Genomic DNA, 9,944 nt, shown 5'->3' on the forward strand with positions numbered 1-9,944 from the left:
ACTCAAGAACTCCTACTTACTGTGGCACTAAAACCTGGCTACAGTGATTTAGCAAAGGATGACATCTTTACCCCCGAGACTGGCGTGTGACTATGACGCCCCAGCAGGTATTTAAACAGTTGCAGCAAAGCAATGCCTTCATGGAAGAGTCTAAAGTTATTTTCAAATCCTCAAAGCTGAGCCAGCAGGGGGATTTCATTAGACATATTTATTCTATAAGCCAGTATCTCACAAGACCATTCAAAGTTTCATTTAAGCTCCTTTTCCCTCCCAGGGGAAAAGCTTTGAGAGACGACTTCATGCAGGACCTCGGAGAAGGAGGGGGTTCAACTATGACTTACTGAAAACAATGCTGCCTTTTAGCTGTCCTACCAAAGGTGCTGGTTCTCAGTGTTTAAAGATATTTTAGGACCTAGAGAGCCAGCTCAGCAGTTAAGAATGTTTGTTGCTCTTCTACAAGACCCGAATTAGGTTCCCAGCATTCACACTGAGTGGCTCACAACTGCCTGTGACTTTAGCTCCAAGAGGATATGACACCCTCTGGTCTCCGAGGACACCTGAATTTCTTGCATATACTCACACACAGATACACATAGTTAACAATAACAAAGCTGAGTCTTTAAAGCTAAATTGAAATATGTGCAGGGCTGGAGAGAAGGCTCAGAGGTTAAGAGCACTGGCTGTTCTTCCAAAGGTCCTGAGTTCAATTTCCAGCAACCACATGGTGGCTCATAACCATCTATAATGAGATCTGGTGCCCTCTTCTGGCCTTCAGGTGCCTGCAGGCAGAATACTTTATAACTAATAAATAAATCTTTAAAAAAGAAAGATATGCTAGCTGGACAGAGTGACATTTGGGAGGTTGAGGCAGGAGGACCATGAATCTTAGCCCAGCCTAGGCTCCACAGCAAGACCACATTTGAAAATCAGAGCAGTGCAGTGCTGGAGAGATGGCTCAGAGGTGAAGAGCACTGGCTGCTCTTCCAAAGGTCCTGAGTTAAATTCCCATCAACCACATGGTGGCTCAAAACCATATATTATGAAATCTGGTGCAATCTTCTGGTGTGCAGGTGTCCGCGTAGGCAGAACACTGCATACATATAAATTTTCTGGCGTATAAGATAACTGGGCCAATAAGACGACCCCCAACTTTTCCAGTTAAAATATAGAGTTTGGAATATACTCACCATATAAGACCTCTTCCAATGCACAACCTGTGCAGCAGACTTGGGCATGTGTCTATTTTTCGGGGTTAAAAAGTTGTCTTATATGCTGGAAAATACAGTAAATCTTTAAAAAGAGAGAAACTCAGGGCAGTGATGGAGTCTGAATCCTGTCTCTCTCTTCAAGTCCCCTCTCTACAGCATGACCTCCAACCTCCCTTGTTATGGTCATTTCCGTACCTCCACATGGGCATTGCCTCCCACTCAGTTCACTGAAGAAGCCTGCTCACTGGCCTCTGGCATTTGTCTGAGCTCTCCAGACTTTGTTTCCTGCAGCAGCCCCCAGACCGTCACACCCCATAGCTCTCTGTAGCTCTCAGGTCTCCCAGGAAACACCAATGGTTCTGTGTGACAGTGTCCTCCACCCTGTCCTCTGACCTCATCTCTCTCTACCTTCCCCTTCACTGCTTCCTGCTCTAACTACTCGGATCTCTAGCCATTTCTCAAATGCTCTTCCCGTGCTTCCTCCATGGTTTCCCACTTACTATGTTTTCTTGGAATACGTCTTTCCACAGAAACCTCCACGCATCCCTCACTTGCCTCCTTCAGGCCTTCACTCAATCGTCACCTGTCAATGTGTCCTTAATTACTCTATTTAAAGCTGTGTGTGTGTGTGTGTGTGTGTGTGAGAGAGAGAGAGAGAGAGAGAGAGAGAGAGACAGACAGACAGACAGACAGACAGACAGACAGACAGACAGATGCCCTATTTGTAGCTGAGCACTCCACTGACGCTCCACCCTTTGCACCTTAACCAGTTATGAGTTTCTGCATTAACCATCCCTCATTGCACTAAACAACTTCTCTGATGAGGTCTGAGAGCTATACTAATCTGTGGGTATAAAGATATAAATTTAGAAGGCAATTTGACATTGCGTCCATTTAGCAGAGTGATAATAGTAGGTTCACCCCTGGGGCATGTGAGCTCACAAGCCATTTGTCTTGGCCAGATTTACAGTACCAGGCATGCATTTCCTCCTGTGGAACAGCTCACAAATCCAATAGAAATCAGTTGGTTATCACCATAATGCTTTACACCTATGGGCGTATCTTCCCATGATGGTTATCACTATAATTCACAGGGCTCACAGCTGAGTAAACCCCCCCAGAAGCCCCCCGGTAGGCCCTCTGCACTCCAATGGAGTACATCTATGAGTATATGGACAACACAAAGCAGACTTGGTGAGTCATTTGATTATTTAAAGCGAGGACACAAAATTGGGAAGATGTGTGCCATGAGGACGTGTGGACCTGAGAGAAATTAGGGAGAGGAGTTGGTGGGGAGGCGAGTAAAGATAATGAAAATCTTTGTAAGACATCCTCAAAGAACTAATAAGAATATATCCTTTAAAAATTACACCTAGCCATGTACCCAAGAGGTGAAAGCAGAAAAGTCATGACTTGGAGACCAGTCTGAGCTATGAGGTGAAGCCATCTCAACAAACTGAGACTGTACCACACACCCTGTCTCCGTGCTGCTTTTCACTCTCTCCAGAGATGACTCAGCATGCCTTTCAGTTGGCCTACTTAGCTCACTCCGTATCTCCCTTTCCAGAACGTTAGTCCCAGGATAACAAGGGCCCTTCTGTTTGGTTTCACTGCCAAATCCCAGGATTCTAACAAAATTTCCAGCACCAAATAAAAGTGTGCAAAAGGACATTGGATATGTGAGTAAACACAGGCATACATGGATGGATGGTCTGCTGTGTTGTTCTGTCTGTAAGTTCCCATGGATACGCTCAGCTGTAGACCCGGAGCTTGAATGTGTTTGTACTCTGTGGTAAGAAGAAATCATCCTGCCATCCTGATACTTAGGAGACGGATGCAGGAGATCATCAGTTCAAGGCCATAGAGAGTCTCTGCCTAAAAGAAAACAAAAGGAGGTGGGGGAGGGGGAGGGAGAAGAGGAAGAGAAGGAGAAAGAGGTATAAAAGGAGGAGGTGGGGGAGGATCTTCCCTTTGAAGATGGAGTTGCTAAGGACAGAATATAGAATAAGCCTCGACTTTCTTTCCAAAGTGCTCATTCTCCTAAGCCAAAATGGTGAGAGGAGGCTGCTTACGCCAGCATTCTAAAAGGGCCCTGCTTCATAGCATCAGAGGGGAAAGCTGAGCCAAGGGCCATCTCTGGCAGCAGCAAGAGAGGGAAAGACCTCAGTGAATGACCAGGGTGTCACTGGCACCAATCAGCTTGGAGATGCTCTAGGATTCTGGGGATGCCTTCGGCTGGCTTTTTGAGTGTGACAACAATCCAGGAGACATTCCTGGGGGAAGAAGAGGGAAAATAAGTGAGAAAGGATTGCAACATCAATTGGGCAAGCTCCTATAGTCATCCACTGGGCAGCATGAGCAGGAAGCACCCTCCAGCAAGTCCCACTGCACAACTTCCATTGCACCCTTTCAGTCATCCAAACTTCTCACAGGAAAAAAATTTTTTCATTAGCCTTCACATGTGAGAGCTCCACTTGATTCTAACATGTGCATATTCGTCAAACTTTCACCGTGCGTACATTTTCTATCTTGACGGTTGTGTGGAGCCACCCACTAGAAGCGTGACAAGTGGCACTGCCTTCTTCTCATGCCTTCTACTGAATCTCTATGTCCCCGCCCCCCCCCTTGCAGGGGAGTTACACTTTCCAGAGACGCATCCATTTTGTTTTATTGATTTAAAGTTCTGCTTCTTGATTTGATTAATCAATCCCGCTGGCTTTTTGCTTCATGATTAATGTGCAGCTCTTATCTGCATTAATTACTTCCTCCCTTTGTACTCTCATTCCTCTGTTCGTTTTCTACTTATTTTGACTTCTTAATTCAATTATATTTTCCATTTTAAAACATGTAAGCATGTTTATTTTAGTAACAGCAGCCTTAGATTATGGATTTTTGCTAAAAATAAAAATAATTTTTGCTAAAAAATCAAATATATTTTTATACAGGGTCCCATTGTCTTAAGTATCTAAATGGTCTACCATAGAAGTATTGATTTCCACTTTAGTAAAAAGCATATTTTATGTTATTTAATTTGCGAGTTGCTATCATCTATCTTTAGCCATGTTCTTGCTAGTGTGATCAAAAGTAACATTTATGCGTTCTTTTTCTGTACTTTTATTTTTGAGATTATAGTGTAATTACATCATTTCCCCATTCCCTTCCTCCAAACCTTCCCATATATCCTTCCTTGGTCTCTTTCAAACCTGTGGCCTCCTTTTTCATTAATTGTCATGGCATATATGTATATGTCCTAAATATGACCTGTTCGGCCTCTGTAATGTCACTCACTTCTATGTACTTGGTACTGTTGACTAAGTATCAGATAACCAATTGGTGCGCTGAGGAAGGCTGCTCCTCCCACTCTCAGCTTTCCTCGGTTCCCTTAACCAATTGGTGCGCTGAGGAAGGCTGCTCCTCCCACTCTCAGCTTTCCTCGGTTCCCTTAACCAATTGGTGCGCTGAGGAAGGCTGCTCCTCCCACTCTCAGCATTTCTCGGTTCCCTTAACCAATTGGTGCGCAGAGGAAGGCTGCTCCTCCCACTCTCAGCTTTCCTCGGTTCCCTTAACCAATTGGTGCGCAGAGGAAGGCTGCTCCTCCCACTCTCAGCTTTCCTCGGTTCCCTTAAGCAATTGGTGCGATGAGGAAGGCTGCTCCTCCCACTCTCAGCTTTCCTCGGTTCCCTTAACCAATTGGTGCGCTGAGGAAGGCTGCTCCTCCCACTCTCAGCTTTCCTCGGTTCCCTGTAGTTCTTTACATTGGTTGAGGCTGGGCTTTTCCCCATCCACTCTGGCATTTCTACTGTTGTTCTTGTTCAGGTCACGTCTGGCCAGTCATGTTGGTGAGATGTTATGGGTGGAGCTCCTGACATTCCTAGGAGGCACAATCTCACAGAAAATCCCCTGGTCCTCGATCTGCTATAATCTTTCCATCCCCCATCTGCACTGCTCCCTGGACCGTAGGAGCAGAAATGGGCATTTATAAGAATTCTTGATTGGAAAATTTGTCATGGATTTCTCCATAAAGTGCTACAGATACTGTATTAGTCAGAATGGGGGCAAGTACAGCTACAATAACAACCAATTTAAAAGATGACAGCGGCTTAAATGACAAAGGTTCGCCCTGCTTGTGGTCCACGTTCACAGAGGATAAGGAGGAAATTCTCATCAGCGATAATCTGCCTCAGTCTCTGAGGCTTAAAGCCACTTCTATGTCCATCTCATTGATGAAAGGGAACTCAGAAGCATGAGGTCAGCAGAGCATAGAGGCCTTATCCTAGGAAAGACGGTCCCATGGGTCTTTGTGCTCAGCAGATGTTTCTGCAGGACTGTGGAGATGCAGCCTCCTGAGTTCCAGGGATAGTCTGGCAGTGTTGTGATCCACTCCATCCAATTTCCAGTCCCCTACTTCCCACCCGGAAGTAGCCAATGAGACTCATATATACACGGAAGCTAGGGACTAGCTACACACCTCAGTGGCTGAGGAACTTGCCACCGAGCCTGACAACCCGAGTTTGATCCCCAGGATCCAGATGGTGGAGGAACCGATTCCTGCAAGCTGTCCTCCGACCTTCACACATGCACTGGAGCGCATGTGTCCTCATACACCTACACAAAATAAATAAAATGTTTTCCATAAGTGGAAATGATTGGTGTTCCTGGGGACACTTCGCTCTTCTGATATTGAGGCTGATTTGTCTCCCTATGGGAAGAAAGCCAAGAGAAATTTCCAAATGTTGACCTGCTGAGATTCAAAACCAACACCTAAAGTGCCTGCCCCCAGATTCTCATATGGAGAAAAACCAACCTCGTGCTTGCACAATGCACTGTGGCTGGGCTTCTCACTTTCATCTGAAAGCATTTCTGCCTGATAAAAGAACTCAGTGTGCGAACAAGAAATACAATTCCCATCTTCAGTGAATAACAATCCTTTGTACATATTCTGTAGATGACTGAAAAGAATGCTAAATACACATCTGTAATCACAGAGCGAGTGTCTAAGTATCCAGCTTACCGCTGATATATTAAAACTGTGAAACATGATTCCTAAAGTGTAGCAGTTGTTGAATTGACTGACTGGCCAATAACAGTCCATGGTACTTTTTATTTATATATAGGACATTTTCTATAAAAATACAACATTCATTTTCATTACAAAAAATATTTTTCCTAAAAGACCCCTATTTCATCAAAGGTGTATTCATACCAACAATATTTTAGCTACCTTTCTGTGGTGTTATTGATTTGCTACTGGTTTTTTATATTTTTAAACAATTGAGATATAATTTGCACATCAGATATTTCACCCACTTAAAGTGTACAATTCGTTATGGTTTTTAGTATAGTCACAAAGTTGTGAAGATGCCACTTGCTTTAGTTGGGATTTCTATTTCAGTGATAAGACACCATGACCAAAGAACTTGGGGAGAAAAAGGGTTGTACGGTTTATGCTTCAGCATCACAGTTCACCACCAAAGGAAGTCGGGACAGGAAGTCAGGCAGGGCGGGGACCTGGGACAGGAAGTCAAGCACGCCGGGGACCTGGAGGCTGATGCAGAGGCCGTGGAGGGTGCTGCTTACTAGCTTACTCCTCCTGACTTGCTCAGACTATTTTCTTATAGAACCCAGGACCACCAGCCCAGGGATGATACCATCTAGGATGGGCTGGGCCCTCCCTCACAAATCACAAATTAATAAAATGCCCTACAGGCTTGCCTGATTTTATGGAGGCATTTTCTCAATTGAGGCTCCCTTCTCTCTAATGGCTCTGGCTTGTGTCAAGTTGACATAAAACTAGCCAGTACAACTGACCCCTTCTCAACTTGACACACAAACACATCACTCTTAAGTCACAATCTTTTCTTTCTTGTTCATCCTGAAGATGACACATTAATATCAATATTACAAATTATAACATTTTACAAACTTAAAAAGACCTTTACAAATCTAAACACTTTAAAATTCAGTCTTTTTACAATCCCAAGTCTTTTTTAAAACCCAAAATTTCTTTAAAACTTCAGTCTCTGAAATGTGGCTCCTGTAAAAATCTAAAAATAAATTAAATACATCTTTTCTTCAAGAAAGGAGAACTAGTCACAATCAAAGCAAAGCAAAACCAAACAAATTCCAACAGCCCAAATAACTCAACACTCAATGTCTGGGATCCACTCAGGATCTCCTGGGCTCCTCCAAAGGGCTTGGGTCACTTCTCAACCTCTGCTGTCTGCAGCACACACAGCTTGTCTCCCAGGCTCTGGTGGATCCGCTTCAGAGCTGGTGGATCCACAGCACTGACATCTCCAACGTACTGGGGGTCTTCTGCTGCAACTGGGCTGCACTTTCACCAACAGCCTCCTTTCCTATGCTTTCTTCATGGCGCCAAGCCTCAACTTCTTTGCATGACACCATCAGTCCTAGGCCTTCAACTTCCACTGAGGCTGCAACCTTCATCTGTGGCCTCTTGCAGTGCCAAGCCTCAGCTGCTCTCCATGACCCCTTCATGCCTTCAAAAACAGTACCGCCTGGGTGGGTGACTCTTACACTACCAAGTTCAGCTGCCAGTACAAGGTACAGCATTAGGCACCTACACAGCTTCTGTGTGCTGACCTCGAGGAAACACTTCCCAGAAGATTCCACCCCAGTGATGCCAGTCTCTTAATCACCAATAATTCCTTAGCTCCAGCTAACTGGCACCAATTGTCCCAGTAATGGAAAGGCTTCATTTTAGTGGTGCTGGCCTCTTGTTAATCATGACTGACTCTTCAGCCCCAACTGACCGAAACAACAGCATCTTAATTCAAAATAGCAAATGGCCCTGATAGAGTCTTTAATTGTCCCTCTGGAACTTTCCAAGCCAGGCCTCCATCCTCTGCACTGTTCTCGGCATTCTTGTCTTCCAAGCTCCTAACTAGCAACCCTCAGAGTTCTTAACACTCAATGGCTCCTCTAGCCTGAAGTTCCACAGTCCTCCCCAAAACATGCTCTGGTCTGTCACGGCAATACCCTACCATGGTGGTACCAACTTGTTTCAGCTATGGTTTCTATTGCTCTGATGAAACACCATAACCAAAGCAACTTGGGGAGGAATGGGTTTATTTATTTATACTTCAGCATCACAGTTCACCATGAAAGGAAGTCAAAACAGAAGCTCCATCAGAGCAGAAACGTGGAGCGAGGAGCTGATGCAGAGGCCATGGAGGGTGATGCTTACTGGCTTGCTCCTCAGTGCTTGCTTTCTTATAGAGCCCAGGACACAGTCTTTCTGTTCTAGTTCTTAGACTTATATTTGATTATTGTTTATTTTGTTGTTGTTGTTGCTGCTGCTAAATTGAGGCAGGATCTCACTTTAACCCACAGCAATCCTCCTGCTTTGGTCCTCTAAGTGGTGGGATGAAGATGTGAGCCACCACACACGGCTCTCTACTTCTTAAAACATGAGTACTTGTGAGCAAAGTTTTCTGTTTTAGCTACATTTCATAGAATTCTTATGTTTCACCAACTTTTCACTGATCTCAAAGTGTGTTGTAACTTCCTTGTGGTCTTGTCATTTGCATATTCATTGTTGAGGGCTGTGCTATTTAATCCCCCACATATTTGTGAATTCGCCAAACTTCTGTTAATGATTTAAAAATTTGAATTACATTTGTGGAGCAGTCGGGGAGTCCACAGATATGTCTGTAGAGGTCAGAAGACAACTTTCAGGAGTTTGTTCTCTCCTTCTACCACATGGGTCCCCAGCATCAAACTGAGGCTGTAAGGCTCAGAAATAAAAACTCTCACCTACTGTAGCCCCACTCACAAGCTAGATTTGTTTGTTTGTTTGTTTGATTGATTGATTGATTTTGGCCAGGGTCTCAATAACAACACTCATGATGTCCTTGAACTTGTATCCTCCTATCTTGGTCTTTCAGGGGTTCAGAGATGATAGCTGTGTACCAACTGGCCCCACTATTATCCACTTCTAATCAGCCCGTTATAATGAGACTATATCCTATGAGTCCAATCCCATTAAATACATTATGGTTGCTTTATGGGGTCTCTGTGATCTCCACTAGGGAACACTCCCGAGGGAACGGGTGAAGAACGTGTACCTGCTCTTGCTGGGCCGAGTGTTTCACAGCTGCCTACTAGAGTCCAGCCCCAGAAGACTGGTTCTGAATCTAGCAACCAAGATCTACAGTGTTGTCAGACTTCAGTTCCCACATATGTATCTTCTATCTAGTCACTCTAGTTACCCCATTCTAAGCGGGGTATTGATGGTGTCCTTATTGCCCTCATTTGGCCAATACATTATGTCACTTTGGATCCCAGGAGGAAAAAAAGCCCGACTATTTTCTGTCAATCAAAATAAAACTTTTTAAGAGACAGGGTACTAAAGTCTCCAAATCACTTCTGTTGAGTTACCTATTTCATTCTCAGTTTGCCCATGTCTATTCCGTGCATTTTGGGGCTATATGGACAGAGGAATAGGTGATTGGCATACCTTCCAACTGGGTCAGTCTTTTTAATGCCATGTCTCCCAGGCTCTGTTTTTTTGTTTGAAACTCCATGGCAAATCTGTCAGTCTGGTTGCTCCAGCTTCCTTCTTATCTTTCTCCTGTCGGATGACTTCCACTTTACAACCATCTTTGAGTCCAAAGTGCATCTCCTGTCAACAACATATATATGTTTCCCAATCCAGCCTGTAGGAGTTGGGTTTTTGGGGGGGAGTGTTCAATCCATTAGAATTTATGGGTATAA

This window comes from Acomys russatus, chromosome 5 (genome assembly GCF_903995435.1).
Source record: "Acomys russatus chromosome 5, mAcoRus1.1, whole genome shotgun sequence".
Classification (NCBI taxonomy): Eukaryota; Metazoa; Chordata; class Mammalia; order Rodentia; family Muridae; genus Acomys; species Acomys russatus.